This window comes from Hordeum vulgare, chromosome 5H (genome assembly GCF_904849725.1).
Source record: "Hordeum vulgare subsp. vulgare chromosome 5H, MorexV3_pseudomolecules_assembly, whole genome shotgun sequence".
In the NCBI taxonomy this organism is placed as follows: Eukaryota; Viridiplantae; Streptophyta; class Magnoliopsida; order Poales; family Poaceae; genus Hordeum; species Hordeum vulgare.
This window is the reverse complement of record NC_058522.1, coordinates 255118572-255140896: the sequence shown is the minus strand read 5'-3', so window position 1 is coordinate 255140896 and position 22325 is coordinate 255118572.

The following is a 22325-nucleotide window of genomic DNA, read 5'->3' as shown; positions in this document are numbered from 1 at the left end:
AAACTTCACAACACAAAACTTAAACAAAAAATCGTGATATCATTAGCATAAGAAAACAAACCACCACCACTTTAGGTACTGTAGAAAACTTAATTTCTATTTATATTGGTGTTATATTACTGTATTATCACTTTTCCATGGCTAGTACCCCCCGATACTATCCATAGTTTCATCAAAATAAGCAAACAACACAACAAAAACAGAATCTGTCAAAAACAGACCTGTTTGTAGCAATCTGTATACTTCGTATACTTCTGGTATCTCAAAAATCTGAATAATTACGAAATTAGGGAAATTTGCATATCAACCAGAAGCAAAAATAATCAACTCAAAATCTCTTTCTGGATAAAAATGAAAAATAATTTCGTGAGCTAAAAGTTTCTGTCTTTTTCAGCAAGATCAAACAACCATCACGAAAACTAGTCATAAAGGTTCTACTTGGCACAAACACAAAAAGAAACACAAAAAACACAATCATAACAGAATTACGATAGTGTGTACACAACAAAACAGAAAGCAAAAAAGCAAACATAAATTCATTGGGTTTCCTCCCAACAAGCGCTATTGTTTAACGCCCTTAGCTAGGCATAAGGCGATAGCATCAAGTATCGTAGTCTTTGGTGCTCAAACCATAAGTAGCGCTCATCATGGATTCCTAAGGCAAACATATTTTCTTTCTAGGAAAATGTTCCATGCCCTTCTTTGATGGAAATTTAAATCTAATATTCCCTTCCTTCATATCGATGACAACACCAATAGTCCTTAGGAAAGGTCTACCAAGAATGACAGGACATGTCGGATTGCAATCAATATCAAGCACAATGAAATCCACGGGTACATAGTTCCTATTTGCAATAATAAGAACATCATTGATCCTTCCCATGGGTTTCTTAACAATAGAATCCGCAAGATGCAAATTAAGAGAGCACTCATCAATCTCATTGAAGCCTAGAACATCACATAAATTCTTTGGAATCGCGAAAATGCTAGCACCCAAATCACACAAAGCATTGCATTCATAGTTTATGATCTTGATTTTGATAGTAGGTTCCCACTCATCATGAAGTTTTCTAGGAATCGAAACTTCCAAGTCAAGTTTCTCTTCAAGAGATTTCATCATAGCATCGACGATATGATCGGTAAAGGCCTTGTTTTGGCTATAAGCATGTGGAGAGTTTAGCATGGATTGCATCAAGGAAATACATTCAATGAAAGAGCAACTATCATAATTGAATTCCTTGAAATCCAAAGTAGTAATTTCATTACTACTCAAAGTTTTGATATCCTCTACTCCACTTTCAATGTTTTTAGCATCAAGATAGATAGGATCCGAATCATTGGGGCATTTCTCAGCCAAAGTGGATTCATAACCAGCCCCATCGTCATTTTGTTTGGCACTAGAAAACAAGGATTCAATGGGAGTGACACCAAGCACTTTAAGATCTTCGTGATTCTCATCACGAGAACACGCCTTTTTAAGCCATTCATGTCTAACACGAATTTGGGCGGTTCTTTCTTTGCTCTCATTCATGGAAACACGCATAGCTTTCAAACTTTCATCCATATTGATCTTGGGAGGAGCACATCTCACTTTCAAAGCATCAATATCAAGAGACATTCTATCAACAGTCCTAGCCAAGTCATAAATTTTGAGTAGTTTTTATTCTATGGACGCATTGAAAATCTTTTGCGAGTTGATAAACTCTTTAACATTACTCTCTAAATCAGAGGTAATTTGTTGTAATTTCAATGAGCATCGTTATAGGAATTGCCAAAGTTATTATATGGATTACTAGGAAAAGGCCTAGGAATATAGTTACCTCTAAAAGCATTGTTGTGGCCAAAATTATTCCTACCAAAAAAACTAACATCCAAGCTCTCATTGCTACTCTCAATCAAGGAAGACAAGGGCATATCATTTGGATCTAAAGGAGCACCTTTACTAGCAAACAATTTCATTAACTCATCAATCTTAGCACTCAACGAGTTAATTTCTTCTATAACATGCACTTTTTACTAGTAGGTGACCTTTCAGTGTTCCATTGAAAATAGTTTGTCATGATATTGTCTAGGAGTTTTGTGGCTTCTCCTAATGTGATTTCCATGAAAGTTCCACCGGAGGCGGAATCAAGGATATTTCTAGAAGCAAAATTCAAACCAGCATAGAAGATTTGTATAATCATCCAAAGACTCAAGCCATGAGCAGGAAAATTTCTAATCATCAATTTCATTCTCTCCCAAGATTGTGCAACATGTTCATGATCTAGTTGCTTAAAATTCATGATATCATTACGAAGAGAGATAATCTTAGCCGGTGGAAAATACTTGGATATATAAGCATCTTTGCACTCGTTCCAAGAATCAGTACTATTTTTGGGGAAAGATGAAAACCAAGTTTTTGCTCGATCTCGCAATGAGAACGGAAATAGCTTCAATTTAATCACATCATTATCCACATCTTTCTTATTTTGCCTATCACATAACTCAATGAAGGTATTAAGATGGGATGCGGCATCTTCGCTAGGAAGGCTGGAGAATTGCTCTTTCCTAACAAGATTCAGCAAAGCAGCATTGATTTCATATGATTCCGCACTAGTGGCGGGATCAATCGGAGTACTAATAAAATCATTATTATTAGTATTCGAGAACTCACAAAGTTGGTGTTTTGAGACATGGTGACTGCTACGGCAACAAAAGTCCTTCCCTGGCGCGTAGGAATTCTTCTTGTTACTTCTCTGGTTTGCGTCGGTTTTTCCCTTGAAGAGGAAAGGGTGATGCAACACAGGAGCAGTAAGTATTTCCCTCAGTTTGAGAACCAAGGTATCGATCCAGAAGGAGGGCCTCGTCAAGTCTAAAGTACCTGTAGAAACACAAACAAGCTTGCACCCAACGCTTCAAAGGGGTTGTCAATCCCTTCAAAATTGTTTGCAAAGTGAGATCTGAAGGCGGAAAGTGCAACAAAGTAAAAAGTTTAAGGCTGAAAATATGGTGTGGAGTAGACCCTGGGGGCCATAGTGTTCACTAGAGGCTTCTCTCATAATAGCAAATATCACGGTGGGTGAACAAATTACTGTCGAGCAATTGATAGAACCGCGCAAAGTCATGATGATATCTAAGGCAATGATCTAGCATATATGCATCACGTCCGAGACAAGTGGACCGATACTTTCTGCATCTACTACTATTACTCCACACATCGACCTCTATCCAGCATGCATCTAGTGTATTGAGTTCATGAAGAATAGAGTAACGCTTTAAGCAAGATGACATGATGTAGAGGGATAATCTCAAACAAATGATGAAAACCCCATATTTTTACCCTTGATGGCAACAACAAGATATGTGCCTCGCTACCCCTTCGGTCACTGGGTGACGTCACCACACGGTATGAACCCAAAACCAAGCACTTCTCCCATTGCAAGAATCATAGAGCTAGTTGGCCAAACAAAACCCACAACTCGAAGATAATTACAAGGATATGAAATCATGCATAAGAGAGATCAGAAGAAACTCAAATAAGATTCATAGATAATTTGATCATAAATCCACAATTCATCAGATCTCGACAAACACGCCGCAAAAGAAGATTACATCGGATAGATATCCATGAAGATCACGGAGAACTTTGTATTGAAGATCCAAGAGAGAGAAGAAGTCATCTAGTTACTAGCTATGGACCCATAGGTCTAAGGTGAACTACTCACGCATCATCGGAGATGTCATGGTGTTGATGAAGAAGCCCTCCGTGTCCGAATCTCCCCTCCGGTAGGGCACCAGTATGTGCCCTAGATGGGATCTTGCAGATACAGCAGCTTGCGGCAGCGGAAAAGTAATCGCGATCGTCTCTTGATTTTTTTGGGCATATTTGGGAATTTATAGGCGCAAGATCTAAGTCAGGGGACCTCCAAGGGGCCCACAAGCCTGGATGGCGCCCCCTGACCGCGGGGTGGGGGCTTGTGGGGCCCCTGGGGCTCTTCTGGCTTGGCTTCCAAGTCCTCCGATCTTCTTCCGTTCCAGAAAAAATATTTTCGGGGATTTTCTTCTGTTTGGACTCCGTTTCAAAATCTCCTCTGAAAGGGGTCAAAAACATGGAAAAAACAGGAACTGGCACATGGCACTGAGTTAATAAGTTAGTCCCAGAAAATAAATAAAAGGCATGCAAAACATCCAAAGTTTGACAAGATAATAGCATGAAACCATCAAAAATTATAGATACGTTGGAGACGTATCAAGCATCCCCAAGCTTAACTCTTGCTCGTCCTCGAGTAGGGAAGTGATAAAGAATTAATTTTTGATGTGGAATGCTTCCTAGCATAGTTGTCCTATGCAACTTCTTTCACGTGGCATGAATGTTCAGATCCGTAAGATTCAAAACAATAGTTTACTATTGACATGAAAACAATAATACTTCAAGCAAACTAGCAAAGTAATCATGAGCTTTCAAAATAACAAGGTCAAAGAAAGTTATCCCTACAAAATCATATAGTCAGGCTATGCTCCATCATCCTCACACAACTAATGTAAATCATGCCCAACCCTGGAATTGGCCAAGTAATTGTTTTCGCATTGTTACTTTCTCAAACTTTTTGTAACTATCACGCAATACATGAGCGCGAGCCATGGATATAGCACTATAGGTGGAATAGAGTGTGGTGGTGGTTGTGAGACAAAAAGGAGGAGATGGTCACACTGACTCGGTGTATCAATAGGCTATGAAGATGCCCATTAATAGATATCAATGTGAATGAGTAGGGATTGCCATATAGGAGATGCACTAGAGCTATAAGTATGTGAAAGCTCAAGAGGAAAACTAGTGGGTGTGCATCCAACTTGCTTGCTCACGAAGACCTAGGGCAATTTGGAGGAAGCCCATCATTGGAATATACAAGCCAAGTTATAAAACGAAGATTCCCACTAGCTTATGGTAGTGACAAAGAAAGAAGCTCTCAATCATGAAGAACATGGTGCTAACATGAAGCACAAGTGTGGAAAAAGATAGTAGCATTGTCCCTTCTCTCTTTTTCTCTCATCTCCTTTTTTTATTTGGGCTCTTAGGCCTCTTTTTTTCTTTTCTCTCTTATTTTTGTTTTTGGGCTCTTTGGCCTCTTTTTTCCCACATGGGACAATGCTCTAATAATGATGATCATCACACTTTTTAGTTACTCAACGTTTAAAGATCACAATGATGATAACTCCATAGGAAATGCCTCCGGCAGTGTACCGGGATGTGCAACGATCTAGTATGATCATGCAATGGCAATATGAGAGCGACGACACAAGTCATGAGACGGGACGGTGGGAGTTGCATGGCAATATACATCGGAATGGCTATGAGAATGGCATAGTAGATAAGTATGGTGGCTGTTTTGAGGAAGGAATTTGGTGGGTTTGTGCACCGGCGAGAATTGCGCGGCACTAGAGAGGCTAGCAATGGTGGAAGGTGAAAGTGCATATATACCATGGGCTCACATTAGTCATGAAGAACTCATATACTTATTGCGACAGTTTTTATTAGTAATCAAAATGAAGTGCTAAACGCATACTTCAAGGGGAAGGGTTGGTAGGTGTAAACCATCGCGCGATCCCGACCTCAACACAAAGGATGACAATCAATAGATCAATTATGCTCCGACTTCCTAACATAACGGTTCACCATAAGTGCATGCTATGGGAATCACTAACTCCAACACAAGTATTTCTAGATTCACAACACCCTACTAACATAACTCCCAATATTACCGAATCCACGTCTCAAAACTAATTGAGAGGAATCAAAACTTCTCTTTCTATTCAATGCACATGAAGATGGAGGTTTTTGCATCCTCTTTGGGTACCTAGCACATTTGGGACTACTTTCATAGCATAAGCCAACTACCAAATCACGCACCGCCATGCTCTAAAGATATAAGTGAAGCACAAGAGCAGAAGTATCTAGCTCAAAAGATATAAGTGAAGCACTAGAGCAAAAGTATCTAGCTCAAAAGATATAAGTGAAGCACTATGAGCATTCTAGCAAAATCACGATGAGTGTCTCTCTCAAAAAGGTGTGCAGCAAGGATGATTGTGACATAAGAAAAAGAAAAGACTCCTAAGATACAAGACGCTCTAAGAAAAACACATATCATGTGGTGAATAAAAATATAGCTCCAAGTAATGTTACCGATGGATTGAAGACGAAAGAGGGGATGCCTTCCCGGGGCATCCCCAAACTTAGGCTTTTTCGGGGTCCTTGAATTTGGCTTGGGGGGTCTTGGGCATCCCCAAGCTTGATCTCTTTGCACTCCTTATCTCTTTGTACATGAGAACGTCACCCAAAACTTGAAAACTTCACAACACAAAACTTAAACAGAAACTTGTGATAAGATTAGTACAAGAAAACAAACTACAACTTATTTTGGTACTGTAGCAAACTTGAATTCCATCTATATTGATGATGGGCTACTGTATTCTCACTTTTCCATGGCTAGTACCCCCCCCCCCCCGATACTAACCATAGTTTCATCAAAACAAGCAACCAACTCAACAAAAACTGAATCTGTCAAAAACAGACCAGTCTGTAGCAATCTGTATACTTCGTATACTTCTGGTACCTCAAAAAATCTGAAAAATTACGAAGGTCTGGGGAAAAAGCATATAAATCAGCAGAAAAACGAATCAACTCAAAATCTCTTCCTGAATAAAAATGAAAAATAATCTCGTGAGCGAAAAGTTTCTATCTTTTTCCAGCAGGATCAAACAACCATTACCAAGACTAGTCATAAAGGTTTTGCTTGCGTCAAACACAAAAAGAAACACAAAAAACACAATCACAACAGAACTATGTGGACGCAACAAAACATAAAGAAAAAGATAAATTCATTGGGTTGCCTCCCAACAAGCGCTATTGTTTAACGCCCTTAGCTAGGCATAGTAGCGATAGAATCACGTATCGTCGTCTTTGGTGCTCAAACCATAAGTAGCCCTCATCATGGATTCATAAAGCAATTTTATTTTCTTTCTAGGAAAGTGTTCCATGCCCTTCCTTAAAGGAAATTGAAATCTAATATTCCCTTCCTTCATATCGATGATAGCACCGATAGTCCTTAGGAAAGGTCTACCAAGAATAATAGGGCATGTAGAATTGCAATCAATGACAAGCACAATGAGATCCACGGGTACATAGTTCCTATTTGCAATAATAAGAACATCATTGATCCTTCCCACGTGTTTCTTGATAGTAGAATCAGCAAGATGCAAATTAAGAGAACACTCTTCAATCTCATTAAAACCCAGAATATCACATAAAGACTTTGGAATCGGAGAAACAAAGCTCCCAAATCACACAAAGCATTGCACTCATAGTTTTTTATTTTGATTTTGATGGTAGGTTCCCACTCATCATGAAGCTTTCTAGGGATATATACTTCCAATTCAAGTTTCTCTTCAAGAGCTTTTATCATATCTTTGACGATATGATCGGTAAAGGCTTTGTTTTGGCTATAAGCGTGTGGAGAGTTCAACATGGATTGCATCAAAGAAATGCATTCAATCAAGGAGCAACTATCATAATTGAGTTCCTTGTAATCCACAGTAGTAATTTCATTACAACTCAAAGTTTTAACGTCTTCTACTCCACTTTTAATGCTTTTAGCATCAAGATAGATGGACTCCGAATCCTTGGGGCACTTTTCAACCAAAGTGGATTCATATCCAACCTCACAATCATTAGGTTTGACACAAGAAAACAAAGATTCAATGGGAGTCACACCAAGCACTTTAAGATCTTCGTGATTCTCATCACGAGAACACGCCTTTTTAGGCCATTCATGTCTAGCACCAATTTGGGCGGTTCTTTCTTGGCTCTCAATAATGGAAACACGCATAGCTTTCAAAGTTTCATCCATGTTCATTTTGGGAGGAGCACATCTAACTTTCAAAGCATCAACATCACAAGAAATCATATCAACGCTCTTAGCCAAATCGTCAATTTTGAGTAGTTTTTCCTTTATGGACGCATTGAAAATGTTTTGAGAGTTGATGAACTCTTTGATATTACTCTCTAGATCAGAGGGTAGTCTATTGTAATTTCCATGGGTATTGTCGTAGGAGTTGCCAAAGTTATTAGAGGAGTTACTAGGAAAAGGCCTAGGAACATAGTTTCCTCTAAAAGCGTTGTTGTTACCAAAGTTATTCCTACCAACAAAATTAATGTCCGAGCTAGCGTTGCTACTCTCAATCAAAGAAGAAAAAGGCATATCATTAGGATCCAAAGGAGCACTTCTACTAGTAACCAAATTCATGAACTCGTCCATCTTAGCACTCAACGAGTTAATTTCCTCTATAGCGTGTACCTTCTTACTAGTAGGTGACCTTTCAGTGTGCCACTGAGAGTAGTTCGTCATGATGTTGTCTAAGAGCTTTGTGGCTTCTCCTAACGTGATTTCCATGAACGTTCCACCTAAGGCAGAGTACAAGATATTTCTAGAAGCGAAATTCAAGCCGGCGTAAAAGATCTGAATAATCATCCAAAGACTCACGCCATGAGTGGGACAATTTCTAATCATTAATTTCATTCCCTCCCAAGCTTGTGCAACATGTTCATGATCAAGTTTCTTTAAATTCATGATATCATTACGGAGAGAGATGATATTAGCCGGCAGAAAATACTTGGATATATAAGCATTTTTGCGCAAAGAAGAAAACCAAGTTTTTGCGCGATCTCACAACGAGAAAGGAAAAAGCTTCAATTTAATCACGTCATTACCGACATCTTTTTTATTTTGCATATCGCAAAGCTCAATGAAGGTACTGAGATGGGATGCGACATCTTCACTAGGAAGGCCAGAGAATTGCTCTTTCATAACAAGATTCAGCAAAGCGGCATTGATTTCGTATGACTCCGCACTAGTGGCGGAGCAATCGGAGTACTAATAAAATCATTATTATTAGTATTCGAGAAGTCACAAAGCTTGGTGTTTTCGTTCATGGTGACTTCAGCAAGCAAGCAAGCACACGAGCAAACAAAAAGCGGGCGAGAAAAAGGGCGAACGAAAAAGGCAAATTGGTGAAGTGGGGGAGAGGAAAACGAGAGGCAACTGGCAAACAAAGTAAATACAAGAGATGAGTTTGCGACACCTACTTGGATGAGTTCTTCACTTGATCTTCCTCCCCGGCAACAGCGCCAGAAATTCTTCTGCTACGGCAACAAAAGTCCTTCTCTGGCGCGTAGGAATTCTTCTTGTTACTTATCTAGTTTGCGTCGGTTTTTCCCTTGAAGAGGAAAGGTTGATGCAGCACATGAGTAGTAAGTATTTCCCTCATTTTGAGAACCAAGGTATCGATCCAGAAGGAGGGCCTCGTCAAGTCCAAAGTACCTGCGCAAACACAAACAAGCTTGCACCCAACGCTTCAAAGGGGTTGTCAATCCCTTCAAGATTGTTTGCAAAGTGAGATCTGAAGGCGGAAAGTGCAACAAAGTAAAAGGTGTAAGGCTGAAAATATGGTGTGGAGTAGACCTTGGGGGCAATAGTGTTCACTAGAGGCTTCTCTCATAATAGAAAATATCATGGTGGGTGAACAAATTACTATCGAGCAATTGATAGAACCGCGCAAAGTCATGATGATATCAAAGGCAATAATCTAGGATATAGGCATCACGTCCGAGACAAGTAGACCGATACTTTCTGCATCTACTACTATTACTCCACACATCGACCGCTATCCAGCATGCATCTAGTGTATTGAGTTCACGAAGAACAGAGTAACGCTTTAAGCAAGATGATATGATGTAGAGGGATAATCTCAAACCAATGATGAAAACCCCATCTTTTTACCCTTGATGGCAACAACACGATACGTGCGTCGCTACCCCTTCTGTCACTGGGTGAGGTCACCGCACGGTATGAACCCAAAACCAAGCACTTCTCAAATTGCAAGAATCATAGATCTAGTTTGCCAAACAAAACCCACAACTCGAAGAGAATTACAAGGATATGAAATCATGCATAAGAGAGATCAGAAGAAACTCAAATAAGATTCATAGATAATATGATCATAAATCCACAATTTATCAGATCTCGACAAACACACCGCAAAAGAAGATTACATTGGATAGATCTCCATGAAGATCATGGAGAACTTTGTATTGAAGATCCAAGAGAGAGAAGAAGCCATCTAGTTACTAGCTATGGACCCGTAGGTCTGTGGTGAACTACTCACGCATCATTGGAGAGGTCATGGTGTTGATGAAGAATCCCTCCGTGTCCGAATCTCCCCTCCGACAAGGCATCAGGACGTGCCCGAGATGGGATCTTGCGGAGGCAGAAACTTGCGGCGGCGGAAAACTAACTGCGATCGTCTCTTGATTTTTTGGGAATATTTGGGAATTTATAGGCGCAAGATCTAGGTCAGGGGACCTCCAGGGGGCCCACAAGCCTGGATGGCGCGGCCCCCCTGGCCGCGGAGTGGGGGCTTGTGGGGCCCATGGGTCTCTTCTGGCTTGGCTCCCAAGTCCTCCGATCTTCTTCCGTTCCAGAAAAAATCTTTTCGGGGATTTTCTTCCGTTTGGACTCCCTTTCAAAATCTCCTCTGAAAGGGGTCAAAAACATGGAAAAACATGAACTGGCACTTGGCACTGGGTTAATAAGTTAGTCCAGAAAATAAATAAAAGGCATGCAAAACATCCAAAGTTTGACAAGATAATAGCATGAAACAATCAAAAATTATAGATACGTTGGAGACGTATCAGTGACTTCAGGAAGCAGACAAGCATAGAAGCGAACAGAAAGCAAGCGAAAGAAAAGGGTGAACGAAAAAGGACAATATTTTTGTATATTTTTGTTTTTCAGAAGTGGGGAGAGGAAAACGACAGGCAAAAAAGTAAATGCAAGAGATGAGTTTGCGACGGTTACTTGGATGAGATTCACCCTAGAATAATCCCCGGTGCCATAAATTGACACGTTGGAGGCAGACTATTCTTGACTTGATGCTCCCCGACAACAGCGCCAGAAATTGGCACGTGGTCGGAAGACTATTCTTGTCTTGATCCTCCCCGGAAAGGGAGGCAGAAATACTTCTTGCTACTTCTTGAGCTTGCGTTGGTTTTTCCTTTCAAGAGGAAAGGGTGATGCAACACAGTAGCAGTAAGTATTTCCCTCAGTTTGAGAACCAAGGTATCAATCCAGTAGGAGTATCAAGGCAAGACTCCAAAGTACGTGCGCAAAAACAGCAAACTTGCAGCCAACGCTACAAAGGGTTTGTCAATCCACTTACGGTTAACTACAAGGTGAGATCTGAAGGCGGAATGTGCAACAAAGTGAAAGTGTAGAGATGAAAATATGATGTGAAGTAGACCCGGGGGCCATAGCGTTCACTAGAGGCTTCTCTCATGATAGCAAGTATTACGGTGGGTGAATGAATTACTGTCGAGCAATTGATAGAACCGCGCAAAGTCATGACAATATCTAAAGCAATGATCATACATATAGGCATCACGTCCGAGACAAGTAAACCGATACTGTCTGCATCTACTACTATTACTCCACACATCGATCGGTATCCAGCATGCATCTAGTGTATTAAGTTCATGACAAACGGAGTAACGCCTTAAGCAAGATGACATGATGTAGAGGGATAAATTCATGCAATAGATATAAACCCCATCTTTTTACCTATGATGGCAACAACACGATGCGTTCCTCACTACCCCTTCTATCACTGGGTGAGGACACCGCACGGTATGAACCCAAAACCAAGCACTCTCCCATTGCAAGAACTGTAGATCAAGTTGGCCAAACAAAACCCACAACTCGAAGAGAATTACAAAGATATGAAATCATGCATATAAGAGATAAGAGGAGACTCAAATAAGATTCGTAGATAATCTGATCATAAATCCACAATTCATCGGATCTCGACAAACACACCGAAAAAGAGGATTACATCGGATAGATCTCCATGAAGATCATGGAGAACTTTGTATTGAAGATCCAAGAGAGAGAAGAAGCCATCTAGATACTAGGTATGGACCCGAAGGTCTGTGGTGAACTACTCACGCATCATCAGAGAGGCAATGGTGTTGATGAAGAAGCCCTCCATGTCCGAATCCACCCTCCGGCAGGGCACCAGAACGTGTCCCAGATGGGAACTTGCGGAGACAGAAGCTTGCGGCGGCGGAAAAGTATTTTCGTGGCTCTCTCCCGTGGTTTCAAATTTTTCGTGGATTTATAGGCGGAAGAAGTAGAGCAAAGGATCCAAGGGGGGCCCACAAGCTTGCTAGGCGCGCCCCTCAGGCCGCGGCTAGGGGGCTTGTTGCCTCCCTCGGGACCCTTTGCCTTGGTTCTCAAGCTTCCTGTGTATCTTTTGTTCCGGAAAAAATCTTTTTGAAGGTTTTATTCCATTTGGACACTATTTGATATTCTCACCTGAAAAAGGTCAAAAACACGGAAAAAACAGGAACTCGCACTTGGCACTGAGTTAATAAGTTAGTCCCAAAAAAGATATGAAATGCATACAAAACATCCGAAGTTGACAAGATAATAGCATGGAACCATGAAAAATTATAGATACGTTGGAGACGTATCATAGCCCAATCATTTCGTGGCAAAGGACAGGCCGAAACAATTTCTTATAATAGGCAAAGCATCCTTCACGGCACACGGGAATTTCATCTAGTCACTTTCGTCATGTGAGGTTAATTCGCGTTTGGTACTTTGATAATTTGATATGTGGATGGACCGGTTCTTGAGTCTTGTTCTTACTTGAACAAGCCTCCCACTTAGGATTAACCCTCCGGCAGGCATCCGCAACTACGAGAAAATTATTAATAATAAATTCTAGCCATAGCATTAAACATAGGGATCCAAATCAGCATCTTAAGGAATAGCGCATAAACTAGGATTTAAGTTTCTGTCACTCTCGCAACCCATCATCTAATAATTACTTCAGAATGCATTCCCTTAGACCCAAAGATTATGCATTGTCATGTAGTCGACATTCACATAACAACACTAAGGGAATCTCAACATTCATACCATCAAAATATCAAATGAATATCAACTTCACAGGACTACTTGAAACATGATTTCTCCCGTGGCCTCAAGATCAAAAATTATGACTCACAAGTGACGAACATGCTCATGATCAGAGGGGTATTAAATAGCATATTGGATCTGAACATACGATATTCACAAAATAAACTACAAAGCATTAACTACAAGATGTAATCAGCACTACTAGTCACCCCTAGGTACCAATCTGAGGTTCCCGTACAAGATTGAACACAAGAGATGAACTAGGATTTTTAGAGGAGATAGTGTGGTTGAATATATTTTGAAGATTGAACTCCCCAAGATGAGAGGGTTGTTGGGATGACGATGGTCTCGATTTCCCCTGCCGGGAGGGAAATTCCCCTAGCGGAATCGCTCTACAGGAGGGCAAAAGTGCTCCTGCCCAAGTTAAGCCTCGAGACAGGAGCGCTCCATCCCGAAAGGCATCTCTCTATTTTTCTAGGATAAACGTGAATATATACAAGAATATGGTCGCCACAATTGGGTCGGGTGGCCCACTACCCACTAGGGTGCGCCAAGGGGGCTGGCGCACCCTAGTGCCTAGTGGGCACCTGGTAGCCCCCCTCTGGTACTTCTTTCTTCCAGTATTTTTTATTTACTCCATAAAAATTCTCCGGGAAGTTTCAGCCCATTTGGATATGTGTAGAATAGGTATCTATAACATAGCTTTTTCAGGTCCAGAATTCCATATGCTGGCAATCTCCCTCTTGGTGTAAACCTTGCATATTATGAGATAAAAGACATCAGAATCACTCCATAAAGTGCTATAATGCATAAAAACACTCTAAATAATAGTAGCAAATCATGATAAAAATGTACATATCAACTCCCCCAAGCTTAGACCTCGCTTGTCCTCAAACAAAAGCTGATAACGAAAATAATGACGACATGCTTTGAGAGAGAGGTGTCGATAAAAACAAAATACAGACATAGTAGCATCGTGGTCATTATTATAACAGCAAATAAACTTTATAAAATACTTCATCACATCATTTTCTTCATATAACTTTCATCATAATAACTTCTCATAAACAACTAACAATTCATCACAACATCTAAGTATGAAGCATAAACTCTATTGAAAACTAACAAACTATGTTTTCAGTCAACTTTGCAACACAATCCATCACATTTTTAGGAAGGGTCACATATCGAATCTTTTAAGAAAGTCTACATACACAACCGTCACTTGGTCTTCTATGATTGCTAACACTCACCTTATACATATGATCAAAAGGTATCAACCGGACACATAGAAACATAGGGGCTTAAAGTGTCGCCTCCCAATATATTCACCAACAGGATGATGTCAACAATAATAACTCATGACCACCCACATTCAACTGGATATATATGCCTAGATATTTCTCCACCACATGATGCTTGTAAAAGAGAAAATAAAAAGGAGTAGAGAAGAATACTTTGACTCTTGCATAAAAGTAAATACAAGACATGCCCTTCGCAGAGGGAAACAAAGATTGTCATGCAGTTTTTGGTTGTATGCCAAATCTATTAGTGCAAAGGAACATTATGTTATATTACCCCTTATGATAGAAACCTTTATTATTCGTTTTATCTCTTTTATTATCGCCATTGCAAGTTCGTACAACACTTAATTTTCCTTACATTAAATGATCAAACATGTTTAGAAGCATTTTTATTGCCTTGTGTGCTGATGACAACTTACTTGAAGGATCTTACTCAATCCATAGGTAGGTATGGTGGAATCTTCAAACATGGATTTGGGTTTAAGGTTTGGATGTACAGGTAGTATCTCTACTTAACAAAGATATTGGGAAAACACCACATGTTAGAGGATGTATAACAATATAACTTCTATGTGAATGTGAACATACATAAATCATTATGTTGTCTTCCTTGTCCAACGTCAACAGTTTTGGCATACTATAATTAATGGGGGCCCACAATCATAAACGATGTCAAGGATACTGTGTTTGCATGTAAACTTCTCTTCTCGTATTAATTCTTTCATGTGTTGCATCACTGACCAATGATGTGTTTGTCAACCTTTAACAAATTTTACCACTTATACTTTTCCTTATGTGGTATCACTACTTACTATAAGATTAACATATGACATTTTTCATTATTTTCCTTTATTTTGATTGCAACAAGAAGGTAAAGAAGCAAAGACTCAAACTAAACTTTATTATATAATCCTGACTCGATTACATAGGTAGATAGATCACGAAACTAGCACTCAAAAAGATAGATGACTATACTTTTATTTAACTAAATTGCAAAATAACTAAGAGTCAAACTAAGATGGATAAAGATAATAAGACTGATGGTGATATGACAAGGGGGAACCTCCCCCAAGCTTGGCACAAGCCAAGGGGAGTTCCCATACCTGTGTACTCAAGTCTCCTTCTTTGGTGAGAAAGATGAAGATGGTGGCGGATTCTTGGCAAAGATGCCCTTCAGGATGCGATTTTCCTCCTCGAGCTTGTGAACTTGTTGTGTGAGATCTATTGTTTCCTTACATAGATTTGTGGAGATAGCTAAAGCGCCGTACACCCATGGAGTCATCTTGGTTGTGGGTAAAAGCAACACTCTTTTTCAAGTCATTATAAGAGATGAACTTAGCATTGGGAGGTTTAACCGAATCTGACAGGACTAAGCTCGTGAATTCCTCATGCCAGCCATCAGGTTGATGGGGAGAAGTGAATTCTCTTTGATAGTTTCTTTTGGTTCCTCTCTTTTTAGCTCCATCTTCGTCAGCCAAGCATCTTCTATGTTTTTGGAGGAGGGAGAAGACATGATGCCCGACTTGATAGTTCTGACAGAAAAACAACACGAAACAAGAACAAAGGATTTCTCCGTGGTACAAAGGTCAAATCATCGGGAGGTATATACAAAGAACTTTTATATAGGGAAATATTTTTCCTACAAGAAAACAGATACACGAAGGTGCACGAGGGGCCCACTGCCCACCAGGGCACACCAGGTGGGGTTGGCGCGCCCTGGTGCCTAGTGGGCACCTCGGTTGCCTTCCCGTCTGTTTATCAATTTCCTATTTTTTGTAATATTCCAAAACTAACAAAAAATGTTTTTACGGATTTTCCGGAGCCCTTTTACTTATAGTATCACATACCTCTTCCTTTTAAGGGTTCTGGAGTGTTCTCGAAGGTCTCCTTTATGTATTCCTCCGGTGTCATGGTTTGTATAATGTTTGTTTGAACATTAATAGGGTGTACGTGAAATGTAGTGCTTTATGCTTTGTCCATTGACCACCTTTGGGTTAGTGCCTACGGGATTATTGATCTTAATAGCTCCATACCAATAAACTTCTTCGATGATATATGGTCCTTCCCATTTGGAAAGAAGATTTCCTACAAAAATCTAAGATTAGAATTCTACAATAGAACATATTCACCAACTTTGAATTCTCGTTTTTGGATTCTTTTGTCATGCCATCTTTTAACTTTTTCTTTGAATAGCTTGGCATTCTCATAATCTTGGGTTCTCCATACATCTAATGAGCTAATATCAAATAACCTATTTTCACCAACAACTTCGAAATAATAGTTGAGCTCTTTAATTTCCCAATAAGTTTGATGTTCTAACTCAAGAGGTAAATGCATGCTTTTCCAGAAACATTTTATAAGGAGACATACCCATAGGATTTTTGTAATATGTTCAGTAGGCCCACAATGCATCATCTAATTTCTTAGACCAATTCTTTCATGACGTATTGACAGTCTTTTGCAATATTAATTTTATTTCTCTATTGGTTAATTCTACTTGACCACTAGATTGAGGATGATAGGGAGATTCAATTCTATGGTTAACATCATAACTAGCAAGCAACTTACGAAAAGCACCATGAATAAAATGTGAACCACCATCAGTCTAGCAAGCAACTTACGTGAAGCACCATGAATATATAGGGACTCCAAAACATGGGAAAATAACTTCCTTAAGCATTTTAATAGAGGTGTTGTAATCAGCACTACTAGTTGGAATAGCTTCAACCCACTTAGTGACATAACCAATAGCAACCAAAATATTTGTAAACCCATTAGAGGAAGGAAAAGGTCCCATATAATTAAATCCCTAAACATCAAAGGGTTCAAAAACAAGTGAATAATTCATTGGAATTTCTTGACGTTTACTAATATTAGCAATTCTTTGACATTCATCACAAGAGAGGACAAACTTACGAGCATCTTTGAAAATAGTAGGCCAATAAAATCTAGACTGTAATACCTTGGGCAATTCTATCTCCCACATGGTGTCCTCCATAAGCCTCGAAGTGACACTTTTGAAGGATTTGTTCCTGGTCAGGCTCAGGTATACAGCATCTAATAATACCATCTACTCCCTCTTTATAAAGATGTCGGTCATCCCAAAAGTAATGTCTTAAATCAAAGAATATTTTTTCCTTTGCTGATAGGTAAAACTAGGTGGTATGTATTTAGCAACAATGTAATTAGCATAATCAGTAAACCACGGTGTGTTATGAGAAACATTGACCACAACTAGTTGTTCATCACAGAAGTTATCATCAATAGGTAGTGGGTCATCAAGAATATTTTCTAACCTAGATAAGTTATCAGCTACGGGGTTCTCAGCTCCTTTCCTATCAATGATATGCAAATCAAATTCTTGTAGAGAAAGAACCCACCTAATAGGTCTAGGTTTAGCATCTTTATTTTCCATAAGATATTTAATAGTAGCATAATCAGTGTGAACAGTTACTTTAGAATCAATAATGTAAGATCTAAATTTATCACAAGCAAAAACAAATGCTAAGAATCCTTTTTCAGTAGTAGCATAATTTATGTGGGCTTTGTCTAGAGTTTTACTAGCATAATGGATAACATTTAATTTCTTATCAACTCTTTGTCCTAGAGAAGCACCAATAGCATAATCACTAGCATCACACATAATTTCAAAAGGCAAATTCCAATCATGTGGTTGAACAATAAGTGCAGAAGTTAGGGCTTTCTTAAGAGTTTCAAAGGCTTCTACACAATCATCATCGGAAATGAAAGGAACATCTTTCTTTAATAACTTGGTAAGAGGTCTAGAGATCTTAGAGAAGTCTTAAATAAACGTCCTATAAAAACTAGTATGACCAAGGAAACTACGGATACCACTAATCTCTTTAGGACATAGCATCTTCTCAATTACATCAACTTTAGCCTTATCCACCTCAATACCTCGTTCGGAAATTTTATGACGCAAGACAGTACCTTCATTTACCATAAAGTGGCATTTATCCCAAATCAAGAAAAGGTTAGTTTGGTGGCATCTCTGCAAAACTTGATCAAGGCTGCTTAAGCAATCATCAAAATAAGTTCCATGAATGGAAAAAAACATCCATGAAAACCTCAACAATTTTGTCACAAAAATCATAGAATATAGTAGACATACATCTTTGAAAGGTAGCACGTGCATTGCATAATCCAAAAGGCATAGGTCTATAAGCATAGGTTCCAAAAGGACAACTAACGGTAGTTTTCTCTTGGTCAGGTTGTGACACACGTATATTCAAAAAACTAGAATAATCTTGTGGAAAGCAAAAAATGTGTGTCATGTGATAATCTTTCTAGCATTTGGTCTATGAAAGGTAAAGGATAATGATATTTTCTAGTATATTTGTTTAATTTTCTAAAATCAATTACCATTCTATAGACAGTCACAATTCTTTGTGGAATGAGTACATTATTATAATTAGGAACAATAGTACTACCTCCTTTGTTAGGAAGACAACCAACGAGACTTACCCATCTACTATCAGCTATGGGATAAAGTATACGTGTTTCTAGAAGCTTTAATATTTTATTTCTTACCACTTCTTTCATTTTGGGATTCAATCTTTATTGGTGATCAACAACGGTTTTAGCATTTGGTTACATATTAATCTTGTGCTGATAGAGAGTGGGAGTATTGCCCTTAAGATCATCAAGAGTGTAGCCAATAGCAGCTCGGTGCTTCCTTAAAGTTTTTAATAATATCTTTTCTTCATGCTCTGTAAGGTTAGCACTGATAATAACAGGATATATATTCTTTTCATCAAGATAAGAATATTTCAAAGTGTCAGGTAATTGCTTTAATTAAAACACAGGATCACCCTTGGGTGGAGGAGGACCTCCTAGAGTTTCAACATGCAAGTTGTGTTTAAGGATAGGTTGTTGTTCAAAGAACATCTTATCTATTTCATTTCTTTGACGCATATGAATATCATTATCATGGTCTAGCAAATATTGTTCTAATGTATCACTAGGAGGAATGGAAATACAAGCAAGACCAATTACTTCATCTTTACTAGCAATTCTTTATCATGGGGTTGCTCGCTGAACTTGGAGAAAATAAACTCATGAGACATACTACCAAAATTAACACTCGCGGATTCCTTTTGCAATCTATTTGAGCATTGACACTGTTCAAGAAGGGTCTACCAAATATTATGGGACAAAAATCATTTTGCAGTGAGCTAAGTACTAGAAAATCAGTAGGGTATTTTACTTTTCCACACAAGAGCTCAATATCTCTAACAATCCCAAGTGGTGTGATGGTGTCTCTATTTGCATGTTCAATAGTAACATATGTGTCTTCTATTTCAGCGGGTGCTATATCATGCATAATTTCTTGATATAAGGTAAAAGTAATATCACCAATACTAGTGCCCATATCACATAAAGCATGATAACAATGATCTCCTATTTTGACTGAGATGATAGGCATGCCAACAACGGGTTTATTTCTATCTTTACTATGAGGTTTAGCAATTCTAGCAGCTTCATCATAGAAATAAATAACACACTCATCAATATTATCGACCAAGAGATCTTTAACCATAGCAATAATAGATTCTACATTGATTTTCTTAGAGGGTTTGGTTGTTCTAGCATAACTTTTGTTAACCAAGGTTGAAGCTTTAGCATGTTCCTTTATCCTAACAAGGAAAGGTGGTTTCTCAATATAAGTAGTAGGCACAATTGTGTAAACATTGTAAATGATATTTTCATCCTCAACTCTAATTGGTTCTTCAACTTTTTCTTTAATAGGTGGATGATATTAAAAAAACTCTTCAGGGAGATCAACATGAGTAGCAAAAGTTTCACAAAATAAGGCTACCATCTCAGTGTCAAGTCCATATTTAGTGCTAAAATCATTGAAAGCATTGATATTCATAAAGGTTTAACACACAATCAAACTCAAGTTTTATACGTGACTCTTTACCTTCATTGAGCTCCCAATATTCAGACTTGTGTTTAATTCTTTCCAAAATATTCCACCTGAATTCAATAGTCTTCTTCATAAAGGAACCAAAACAAGAAGTATCGAGCATGATTTGATCATTACGAGAAAGCCGAGACAAACTTTTTGAATAATAATTTCTCTTGGGAGCTCATGATTGGGGCATGAATAGAAAAATGAATTAAGCCTCCCCCAAGCTAGAGCGATACTTTCTCCTTCACGAGGACAAAAATTAAAGATAAAATTCCGATCATGATGAACAAGATGTATAGGATAATTTTTTTGGTGAAACACCAATTGCAATCAATTCCAGTTCCAAGATCCTGTATCATCACATAGCCTATACCATGTAAATGCTTTTCCCCCCAAAGATAAAGGTAAAACCTTCTTCTTGACTTAATCTCTGGATAAACCTGCAAGATTAAATAATCCACAAACTTCATCCATATAGATTAGGTGCATATCAAGATGTTCTGTTCCATCTCCTACATATAGATTAGCTAGCAGTTTCTCTATCATACCCGAAGGAATATCATAATAAATATTTTCAGTAGGTTCAGTAGGTTGAGGGACAATTCTTTGTATTTTCGGTCAAGGTGAAGATACCCCGAACAAACCCCTCAAAGGATTACTTTCCATAGTGACAAGTGAAAGTAAATGTCAACACGTAATATAAATTTTCCCTTACTAAATTCCACTTACCAAATGCACTTCACTCCCTAGCAAAGGTGCCACAAAATAGTCTTGATGACCCACAAGTATAGGGGGTCAATCGTAGTCCTTTCTATAAGTAAGAGTGTCAAACCCAACGAGGAGCACAAGGAAATGACAAGCGGTTTTCACCAAGGTAATTTCTGCAAGCACTAAAATAGCGATAACAAGTTGTTTGATAGCAAGTTAACTGTTACAAGTAACAAGTAGCAATAGTAAAAATAAGTGCAGAAAGGCAGCCCAATCCTTTTGTGTCAAAGGATAAGTGAGAACTATTTCTTATAATAGCCAAAGTGTTCTTGAGGGCACATGCAAATTTCATCTAGTCGCTTTTGTCATGTCCGGTTAATTCACGTTCGATACTTAGATAATTCGATATGTGGGAGGACCGGTGCTTGGCTGTTGTTCTTACCTAAACTAGCCTCCCACTTATGATTAACCCTCCCACAAGCATCCTCAACTACAATAAAAGTATTAAGAATGAATTCTAACCATAGCATTAAACATAGGGATCCAAATCAGCCCATTACGGAATAGCGCATAAACTGGGGTTTAAGTTTATGTCACTCTCACAACCATCATTTAATAACTACTCCACAATGCATTCCCTTAGTCCCAAAGATGGTGAAATGTCACGTAGTCGGCATTCACCCAACACCACTAAGGCAATCTCAACATTCACACCATCAAAATATCGAACGAATATCAACTTCACATGACTACTTGCAACATGACTTCCCTGGTGGCCTCGAGAACAGAAGTAACTAATCACAAGTGATGAGCATGCTCATGATCAGAGTGGTATTAAATAGCATATTGTATCTGAACATGTGATCTTCCAACAAATAAACCACAAAGCATTAAATACAAGATGTAATCAACACTACTAGTCACCCCCACATACCAGTCTGAGGTTCTGGTACAAGATTGAACACAAGAGATGAACTAGGGTTCTGAGAGGAGATGGTGTTGTTGAAGATGTTGATGAAGATTCACCTCCGCAAGATGAGAGGGTTGTTGATGATGACTATGGCCTCGATTTCCCCCTCTGGGAGTGAAGTTCCCTCGATGAAATTGCTCCGCTGGAGTGAAAAAGTGCCCCTGCCCAAGTTTCACCTCGAGATGGTGGCACTCCATACCAAAAGTACTCTCTCTATTTTTTCAGGGGCAAACGTGAATATATACCAGAAGGTGGTCGTCTGAAGTGGGACGGGTGGCCCACTACCCACGAGGGCGCACTAGGAGGGCTGGCGCGTGGTGGTCCCTAGTGGGCACCTGGTAGCCCCCCTGTGGTACTTCTTTCTTCCATTATTTTTTATTTATTCCACATAAATTCTC